This window comes from Theropithecus gelada, chromosome 18 (genome assembly GCF_003255815.1).
Source record: "Theropithecus gelada isolate Dixy chromosome 18, Tgel_1.0, whole genome shotgun sequence".
NCBI classification, from domain to species: Eukaryota; Metazoa; Chordata; class Mammalia; order Primates; family Cercopithecidae; genus Theropithecus; species Theropithecus gelada.
Window position 1 is genome coordinate 27345927 of NC_037686.1, and position 10246 is coordinate 27356172.

The window sequence follows — 10246 nt, forward strand, 5'->3', positions numbered from 1 at the left end:
CACAAACAGTTACGATGCATTATGAAAATGCTTATTGAAACATACATCTCAAAGGGTAAGAATAATGTGGAAATGAAAATCAAGTGGGGAAAAAAAAAGGATTGTGATGCTAAACAAGCAGGCACTTTAATGGGCTGTAGCTTATCTCTAAAACAAATGTACCTGGTGGGTTAGACTAGATTTTATGTTTCTGCATTTTATTTTCAAAGTAATGAAAAGCCATTAAGGTCGTTGAATGATCTTTCTGCTTTAAAAGAAGTTTCAGATTAAAAGGGGGAGAGAAACTAACAGGAAATCCATTTTTAAAGTCTGGAAATAAAATCATGAGGTCCAGAAGTAGAGGAGCTAAAAGGCATTGACATGATGATAGGTTGAGAAGTGGGTAAGAGAAAGGTAAATTTTATTATCTGTTCTTTGGAGAATTTAAAAAGCAAAGAAGAAAAAACAGGGTGGTCTCCAAATCTATTTCTGAAGTTTAGCTATCTCTCCTGAGAATACATTTTGAGAGCTTACTACACATTTCTGTATTCAATGTCCTACGGGTAAACTCAAATTCATGAACTTAACACACACACACACACACACACACACCCATGATTTCTTCCTCCTGAATTGCCTATCTTTATGAATTACACTACTAAACACCTTGTCATCCACATAAAATAACGTAATCAACCTACACTCCTGACCTCCAGTTTTCCAAACCTGGTTGCTTACTAGGTCTTAGAAATGAGTGACAAAACTACAAAATTCGAACAACTGTCAAGAATATAGAGTGGAAGGGAAATGCAGAGAATTGGGCCTGACACTTTATGCCAGTTGATTCTTCCAGGCATTTGCTGATTCTTGAACTGACAGGGAAAAGGGCCAAGAAATCTATTCAAACCATGCTGGAAGGTTAAATGAAACTCAGCTGACTCGTGCTAGGGAATAAAAATTAGAGTATAAATTGTGCGAAGTAGGTGGTGTCCTTGTAAACACCCCACATTCTCAATGTAAACACTATATGGCTACACCCCAAGAGAGGATAACACCTGACCAAGTCTTAAAAAGACTGAATGCAATGTCAAGTAAGGTCAACCTTTTAGTGAAGTAAGTTATCTTCCCCTAATCTAGCTGCCAGCTAGAAAAGACGAAAGGGTGAATCATGTCTGGAGGATGGCTATCCAGATTCTGCAATTTTTCATGCACAGTATGTTCAATCAAAACTTGCCAAAACCATTAGAGTCAGAAACATCAATATGAACTCATATATACATTTTATGCACACACAGATGGATTATGAAGAAACAATTATAGAACATACATGTATACATATGTTAGTATGCATACATACACTACCTAGCTCTTTGAGAGGATCTAGAAGCAATGACACCCCAGCATCAATGAGCATAACCAGACCTTGGTTCTAAATATCATTCTCCAAATGAAAGGAACCAGGGCTTCTTTGAGAAATGACTGGTTGTAGGGCTAGGGCAGGGAAAACGCAAGATGAACCTAGAGCATCTTGTACAGAAAGTAGGTAAGAGTTCAAAAACAAAAGGATAGGGGCATGTCAAGGGAGCATAGGAGACAAACTGAAGGAGTTCCCAAGGCCAAATAAGCATACATGCATCCATACTGATAAATAGGTATGGGAGAAGAGACAACTCTTCCTTATGGAAACATTCCAAATTATATATTTAGATTCTCTTCTCCTCCAGAGGAAGCTGGACCTGTTGACCTACTTCCAAAGGATAGAGTATGGAAAAGGAAAAACTAACTACAGTGGAGAAATCTGACAAAAACTACCTTAAGGCAGGGCTTGTCAACCTTAGCACTATTGACATTTTGGGGCACATAATTTTTTGCTGTGAAGAGCCGTCCTGTGGATTTATTAGACATTTGATAATATCCCTAGCCTCTATCCACTAGATACCAGTGGCAACCCACCCCAAGTTATGACAGTCAGTCAAAAATGTTTCCAGCCACTGCCAAATGTCCCCTGATGGGCTTCTCACCTGCCTAAGATGCACCAGCTAAAGGGTAACATCACCAGTGAGTGATGTTATGTGAATATTATGTACCACTTGGTATGATGTTACAAGAAAGTCACTTCAAATTGTAGTATTCTTTTTAAAAACCTGTAATCCCCAAATCAACTAAAATCAGAAATAAAAGAGGGCATGTTACTGCTATAATTTCAGAAATAAAAAGGATTAGAAGAAACTTCTAGGAATAATTGTACACCACAAATTGAAAAACCTAGATGAAACAGACAAGATCCTAGAAACACACAGCCTACCAATGAATTGTGAAAAAGTAGAAAATCTGAATAGAACTATGGCTAGTAAGATTAAATTAGTGGACCAGGTGGCTTCACTGGTGAATTCTATCAAAGAAGTAACCCCAACTCTTATTAAACTCCTATAAAATATTACAAAGGAAGGAACAATTCCAAATTCATTTTATGAAACCAGCATTAACCTGATACCACGCCAGACAAAGACACTACAAGAAAACTACAGACCAATGTCCCCTATAAATAATCCTCAACAAAATTCTAGAAAACACAATACAACAATGCTTTAAAATAATTATACACCATGTCCAAGTTAGATTTATTTTTGAAATTCAGAATGATTCAACATACAAAAATCAATCAGTGTAATACACCACAGTAACAGAATGAAGGAAAAAAGTATGATTAACTCGACTGATGCAGAAAAAGGTGACAAAATTCAACACTTTTATGATACACTCAACAAACAAGGAATATAAGGAAACTACCTCAGTATAATAAAGGCCATATTTACAAAAAAAAAAAAAAAAAAAAAACCCTACAGTGCGCATCATAATGGTAAAAGACTGAAAGCTTTTTCTCTAAGAGAAACAATATGCCTGCTTTCACGACTTCAACATAATACTGGAAGTCCTAGGCAGATCAGTTTGGCAAATAAAAGAAATAAAAGGCATTCAAATTGGACAGGAGGAAGTAAAATTATCTCTATTTGCAGATCACATAATCTTATACACAGAAAACCCTTAAGATCTCACACACACACACACACACACACGAACTAATAAGTGAATTCAGCCAAGTTGCAGGATACACAATCAACACCCAAAAATCAGTTACATTTCTATATACTGACAATCTACAATCTAAAAAGGAAATGAAAACAATTTCATTTACAATACCATAAAAAAGACTAAAATACTTAGCAATAAACTTAACCAAGTAAGTGAACGACTTGTGCCCTGAAAAACTACAAAACATTGCTGGAAAACGCAAAAGAAGGCACATATAATTGGGAAGATATCCTATGTTCAATACTACCCAAAGAAATCTACAGATTCAATGCAATCCCTATCAAAATTCCAATGACAAGTTTTGCATTAATAGAAAAACTAATTCTAAAACTCGTATGGAACGTAAAGGGATCTCAATTAGCCAAAACAATCTTGAGAAGCAATAAAGTCGGAGGTCTCACACTCCTGATTTCAAAACTTACTATAGCCAGCCATGGTGATGCATACCTATAGTCCAAGCTACTCAGGAAGCTGAGGTAGGAGGACCCCTTGAGCCTGGGAGTTTGAGAACAGCCTGGTCAACAGAGTGAGACCCAGTCTTTGGAAAAAAAAAATACAAAGCCACAGTAATCAAAATAGTGTGGTATTGGCATAAAGACAGACACTTGAGGAAGACAAGAAACTTTTAATCTGAGGAATGTGAACCTCCTTTAAATTATCAGGCCCAAATAGACATTGAAATGTGACAGTAGTCACCTTTTACTTCAGGCTTGAGCTAACTATTTCTAATCTGCCTGCTATAGGGACTCTAGACTGTCACCACCAAGTAACCATAAACCTAACAATGCCTTATGCTGGAAACCATAGCTCATACCCATTAGTTCAACAATGTATAGCTAATCCCTAATCAGTGTTATTTCTGTAAACCAATGAGAATTCCTCAAACGTTTGTAAATTGCTTTCTGTTTTGATTCATCCCTTTTCTTTTTTTCTTTTAAAGACTCAAGACTCTCCTTTGCTCTCTGCAGCACTTCCCAGTGGTTCCCAAATTCCAGTCCTCAACCTTGGCCAAAATACTCTCTACGTTAATTTTGCCTCATTTTCTTCCTTCAGGTCAATACACATAGACTAACGAAATATAATAGAGAGCCTAGAAATAAACCTTCTCATATATGATGAAATGATTTTTGACAAGGGTGTTAAGACCATCCAATGAGGAAAGGACTATCTTCTCAACAAATAGAATTGGGAAAACTGCATATTCACATGCAAAAGAATGAAGTTGGACCCTTACACTGTACCATATACAAAATTTAACAACAAAAAAAAGATCAAAGACCTAAACATGGGAGCTAAAAATATAAAGCTCTTACAAGAAGACAGGGGAAACCCTTCATGACATTGGATTTGTCAATGATTTTAATGGATATAACAGTAAAAGCACAGGCAACAACAAAACCCGAATTTAAAGTGGGCAAATTGCTTGAATAGATACTCCTCCAAAGAAGATATATAAATGGTCAATATTCACATGACGAGATGCTCAACATCATTAACCATTAGGAAAATGCAAATCAAAACCATGATGAAGGCCAGGCGCAGTGGCTTACACCTATAATTCCAGCACTTTGGGAGGCCGAGGCGGGCGGATCACGAGGTCAGGAGATTGAGACCATCTTAACACAGTGAAACCTCATCTCTACTAAAAATACAAAAAATTAGCCGGGCATGGTGGCACGTGCCTATAGACCCAGCTACTCAGGAGGCTGAGGCAGGAAAATCGCTTGAACCTAGGAGGTGGAGGCTGCGGTGAGCCGAGATTGCGCCACTGCACTCCAGCTTGGATGACACAGCCAGACTGCGTCTCAAAAATAAAAAAATAAATAAAAAATAAAAAACCATGATGAGATACTGCTTCAGATCCATTAGACTGGGTATTTTCCAAAGAAACAAAACAAAATCAGAACTTGTTAGCAAGTATGTGGAGACATTGGAACCCTTGGGCATTGCTGATGGGAATGTTGGTGGCTCCTGAAAAACTTAAAAATAGAATTGCCGTATGATCCAGCAATTCTACTTCTTGATATATACCCAAAAGAAGTAAAATCAGGGACTCAAGCAGATATTGTACATCAATGTGCATGATGATTACTACTCGTAATAGCCAAAAATTAAGGAAAAATATCCTATTCTGAAAAACAATTTTAGGAAGAAATGAAGAGGCATGGAAAGAGTAAATCTGAAGGTAAATCTAACTGAATATTGACTGCAAGATAATAATTCCTAAAATCAGGACATTCTCAAGAAAGTAGTAAAAGTACCAATTTATAATGGATGCTAATAAAAACCAAGGAGGCATGTTATAATCTCTAGGGTAAAACAGGAGTATATCTAGCAACTTAATAGAAGGTAAAACGCATTAATTAAAAGTATTGATTAAAAGAACGCAACAAAAATAGAAAACATAGAACAGGGAAGACAAATAGATAACAAATAGAAACACATTAGATACAAACCCAAATACATCCGTAATTACATGTAAGTGAACTAAACGACAAATATTCTTCACTAGAAACTTTTTTAAAAAGTTAATTATATGCCACTTACCCAGGACACACAGTAACTATAAGGACTCAGGAAATTTAACATTAAGAGTATGGAAAAAGATACAATATTCAAACACTGAAGAGAGCTGTTAAATAGCTTTACTAATATCAGACAAGAAGTAGACCTTAAGGCAAAAATGTGAATAAAGTAGAACATTCTATTGATTAAAGAGTCAATTTGGCAAAAATATAAATATTCTTAAAAGTATATACACCCAATAATGAAACAGAGTAGGGATGGGACTCAGCCTACCCCCACCAATGTATTTTTCCATAACATACTTGCTGACCAGAGGTTAGCAAGTGCTCTGAAAAAAACTAAGATAAGCAGCATCCCACCATAAATCTCATTCAAAGGAGTTAACCCTGTTGCCCTGATGTGCATAAGACCAGAAGAATGATCTTCAACAACATGCTTCATTATAATACTAAAATTCCCACATATCTGCCATTTTGTTTCATTGAGGTGGTGTTGTTTTTAGGAGGGGTGTTGGTTGGTGTTTGTTTTGAGACAGGATGTCACTCAGTCACCCAGGCTAGAGGACAGTGACATGATCACAGCTCTTTGCAGCCTTGACCTTCTGGGCTAGAGTGATCCTTCCACCTCACCCTCCCAAGTAGCTGGGACTACAGGCGCACACAACCATGCCCTGCCTAATTTTTTTATTTTTGTAGAGATGGGGTCTCACCACGTTGCCCAGGCTGGTCTCAAACTCCTGGGCTTAAGTGATCCATCTCAGCCTCCTAAAGTGCTGGGATTACAGGTGTGAGTCACCCCACTCGGCTTATCTGCCATTTTGATCATGTGACATGTATGTTACCATGATTCCGTACTGTATCTGCCCACTCTGCATTCCATCCTGCACATGTAGTGATGCTCACCTACCTCATGAATTATGCATGTCATCCTCCTTAAGACATCGTGATGCAGTCTCAGAGAGTCACCCAGAGAACTCTTTTTCCCTGTGCTGTTTCCCTTATGCCCAACCTTTCTGGGCATAAGTCTTAATAAAACTTAATCTCAGAAAAGTTTGACTGGCCTCATATTAATTGCCATTACATTGAGAGCTGACAATGTCATACCAATAACATATCTCTTGGCAACCATGAAGGGATTGTGAGGATTTTTGTCCTTATGCTGGGTGGTTGAGAGCTTGCAGGACTAGTTGATGTGACCCTTTTTGCAGCTAATGAGCAGGTACCTGGACCTTTGATTCAGTGTCACCACAAATGGTGAGCCTTCATCTGGCCTCCTGGGGCTCCTTGCTCCACCCATAAACAATGTTCTCCTTTCCTTTCTATCTTCATTTGCTCCTTTCAGCACTCCTTTTTATTTTTCTTCACTTTCCCCATAGTTTCACTATTTTGGATTGCCTTAATAGACATCTGTGAGAGATGAATTAAAACAGTTTCCCCCAGGGTCTGATTAACCTGGCAGGAAGCAGGACATGTTGCATCCCTCCCCTGGCCTACATGGTCTGGTTTGGATTTCAGTCCCGAAGAATCAGGCAGTCTGGTTTGGGCTGGAGTCCTAAAGAATCTGGTTCCTGGAACTCTGGCTATTGATTCTGTAACTTTGTTTAAAAGCCCTGTCTACTTCATTTCCCTGTGCCACACTTAGTGGGGAAGAGAGATCTTTGACTTTTCCTGTTATTTGTCTGTCCAGTGTGTAGTCCTGTCAGTTTGGGGAGACTGCCTGAGATGGTGCCAGGGACACCTGGCTAGACTTAAGGAAAGCATCATGGATGCCTGGATGTGGGAGTCAGTGTTGGTTTTCTGCACAGTAAGGAAAGTTGAGAGCTCAAATGATCAACCTGCAACTATGGAGTTAAGTAGAGTCTTCTAATACTGTCTTCCTCTGCCTGCTTTGAATCTGTTGTTACTAAGCTGTTGGTGCTGAGATAAGACTCATTATTTATGGTCTAACTGAAATATAAACATTGGAAACTCATTTGAAACTGAAGGAAACAAAGGGTAAAAGAGGCTTTTTAAAACAAACTGTCATAGAGACTGCTTTACCCAAATTTTCGTCCACAGCTTTCCTTGGATTATCTATTGGGGTAAACAAAATTTAGCCATATGAACAGTTTCCAATTTTGTTAAAAAAAAAATCATTTGGATCCATCTATCTTTTATGAAGTATTGACTTTGTATTGCTATCATATTTGGCTAGAATATGAGGTAAGAGCTATTGGATCTTTATGTGTATATATACATGTTTAGATGTGTTTATGTGTGTGTACATGCATTATGTTAAGTGTTGTGTCTAGCATGCTACTAAATTGGCTTATAAGTAAATGAATACTCATAAATTAAGTCCAATGCTGTTTTAGTTTATATGACTTTAGCAATCTTTGACAAATTTAAGATTGTTTTAAAGATTATTGGCAAAATAAAAACATCTTCAAAATTCATACATTTGGCCTAAATTAGGCAGGTTAAAAGACTGTGTTTGAAAAAAAAAAAAAAAACACACTGTATTTGCTAGATGCTTTAAGATCATAAACTGCTTCTGTAATTTTTGATAACTGTTCAACTTGCCTGCCTCGAAGCCATTAGATTCTAGGCCCGGGGACGGGACATGTAGAGTTAGCCATGCCCCTCACTATGATGGAAAAAGAGTCAGATATTATCTTCAGTTCCGTGTCTTAGGCTCTGCACCTGGTACATAATTAAAATTGCTTACACTAAAAATAAAAGCTATGTGTTTTTTTATAAAAAGCCATGGGGATGTGGTTTTTTAAAGAGAAAGTAATTTTTTCCAGTTTAGAGGGTTTAAAAATTATTTCAAATTAAAGAAAGATATGATAAAACTAAAGGTTTAAACAAATTGTAAAAGATTTATAAAAGACTACTCTTGTAAAAAAAAAAAAATTACATGTGGGAGCAAGTTGAGTTACAATTAAAAGGGTATTATTTACTTTTTCCACAAATTAAACATTAAAATAAAAGCACATGATGCAAAGCCAAAATGTGGGCCCATGTGTCAAAATAACAAGGGTTTCTTGGAATATTAAGTTGCTCTAACCAAAAATTGTAAAGGGTTATTTATGGACATCTTACCTTGTGGTCAAACTAAGTAAAATTAGATAGATTTGTTTATAAGATTTTATTTAAAATTAACCTTAAAGCTAATAATGCATTAATACAAAGGTAGAATTTGGTTTTCTCTTTTAAACAAGATTTTTCTGTAATAATTAAAAAGATAATAAAAGATTTTAAAAGGAGACAGATTCAGTTGGCCTTATGATGTCTTCACCAGATCTTATTGTCTGGAAAACCAAGTCTTACCAAAGAATAAAAGTTTTGCTTTTTAAAAAAATCTTTAAATTATTATTATTTTGGCTAAATAAATGGCTTATAGTGACCTGGGATTCTATTTTATGATATCAAGTGTTTTAAACATTTGCTATTGACAAACTTTCCAAGATCAATTTCTAAATTAAATCTGTTTTTTTTTTTTTTTGGTCCTAATTAACTTTTTAACTATTAGGTCCCCTGAAGTCCAAAAAAGACATATTGAGCTTAGTTGGTATATTAAGATCATATAGAAAACACTGTCAAATATAAAATGTGTTTAACTTCCTTTGGGTCATATTCATATAAATATGTTATTAATTTGTGTTCCATAATTGTATTTTTGGAAGAAAAGACAATTTTTGTTCCTAATTCTGATGTAATTCTGATTTGTCTCAGTATTTGTTATCAGTAATAATTATGGTTATGTGGAATTATTGTGTGCCACAGAGATGGCCAGATTTCCTTGTTAGTTGTGTCTTTAACTGTGACTGTCCTAAGACTTTTGTCGTCTACAGATAATTGTTGTCTTGATCCTTTTCAAAAGGTGGTTTATAATCAGCTGTAAAACTCTCATGGGTGCTCTTGAATGAAGGTTCCTGATAACTTTAGAGATTGTGCCATTGAAATAGAAAAAAAAAAAAAACCTCCAGGACTTGCATAGAGAGCTGATGTGTTCATGAGGACTGTTGGCCCAATATTGGGCAGAACAAGAGTTAATTGCATGGACTTAAATAGAAGACTGAAATAGGCCAGGCACAGTGGCTCATGCCTGTAATCCCAGCACTTTGGGAGTCTAAGGCCAGAGGATCACTTGAGCCTAGGGGTTTGAGATCAGCCTGGGCAATATAGGGAGACCCTGTCTCTACAATCAATCAATCAATCAATAAGCTGGGCATAGTGGCGTATGCCTGTGGTCCCAGCTACTCAAGAGGCTAAAGTAAGAGGATTGCTTTAGCCCAGGAGGATGAGGCTGCAGTGAGCTGTGATCACACCACTGCACTCTAGTCTGAGTGACGGAGCCAGACCCTGTTTCAAAACAACAAAAAAGACTGAAATAATCTTTCTTAGACCTTTTTATTTAAAACATTGCTGATCCTTTTTGCTATGTTTTTCAGAATCAAGAAAACTTTTTTCTCTTTTAAGCTATTTACACCTTTTAACAACTGAGTAAAGTATACTTCTGTAAGCAAAATTGGGGGCATATTTCTCTCTCTCTGGTTAACTTCTCCAGAATTTGAAAATTATTCATGAGTATTCCTAACTTGTGGCAATATAGTTGTTTGCCTAAGTGCAATAAGAATCTGTCTTCTTTTGTAACAGGCACAATT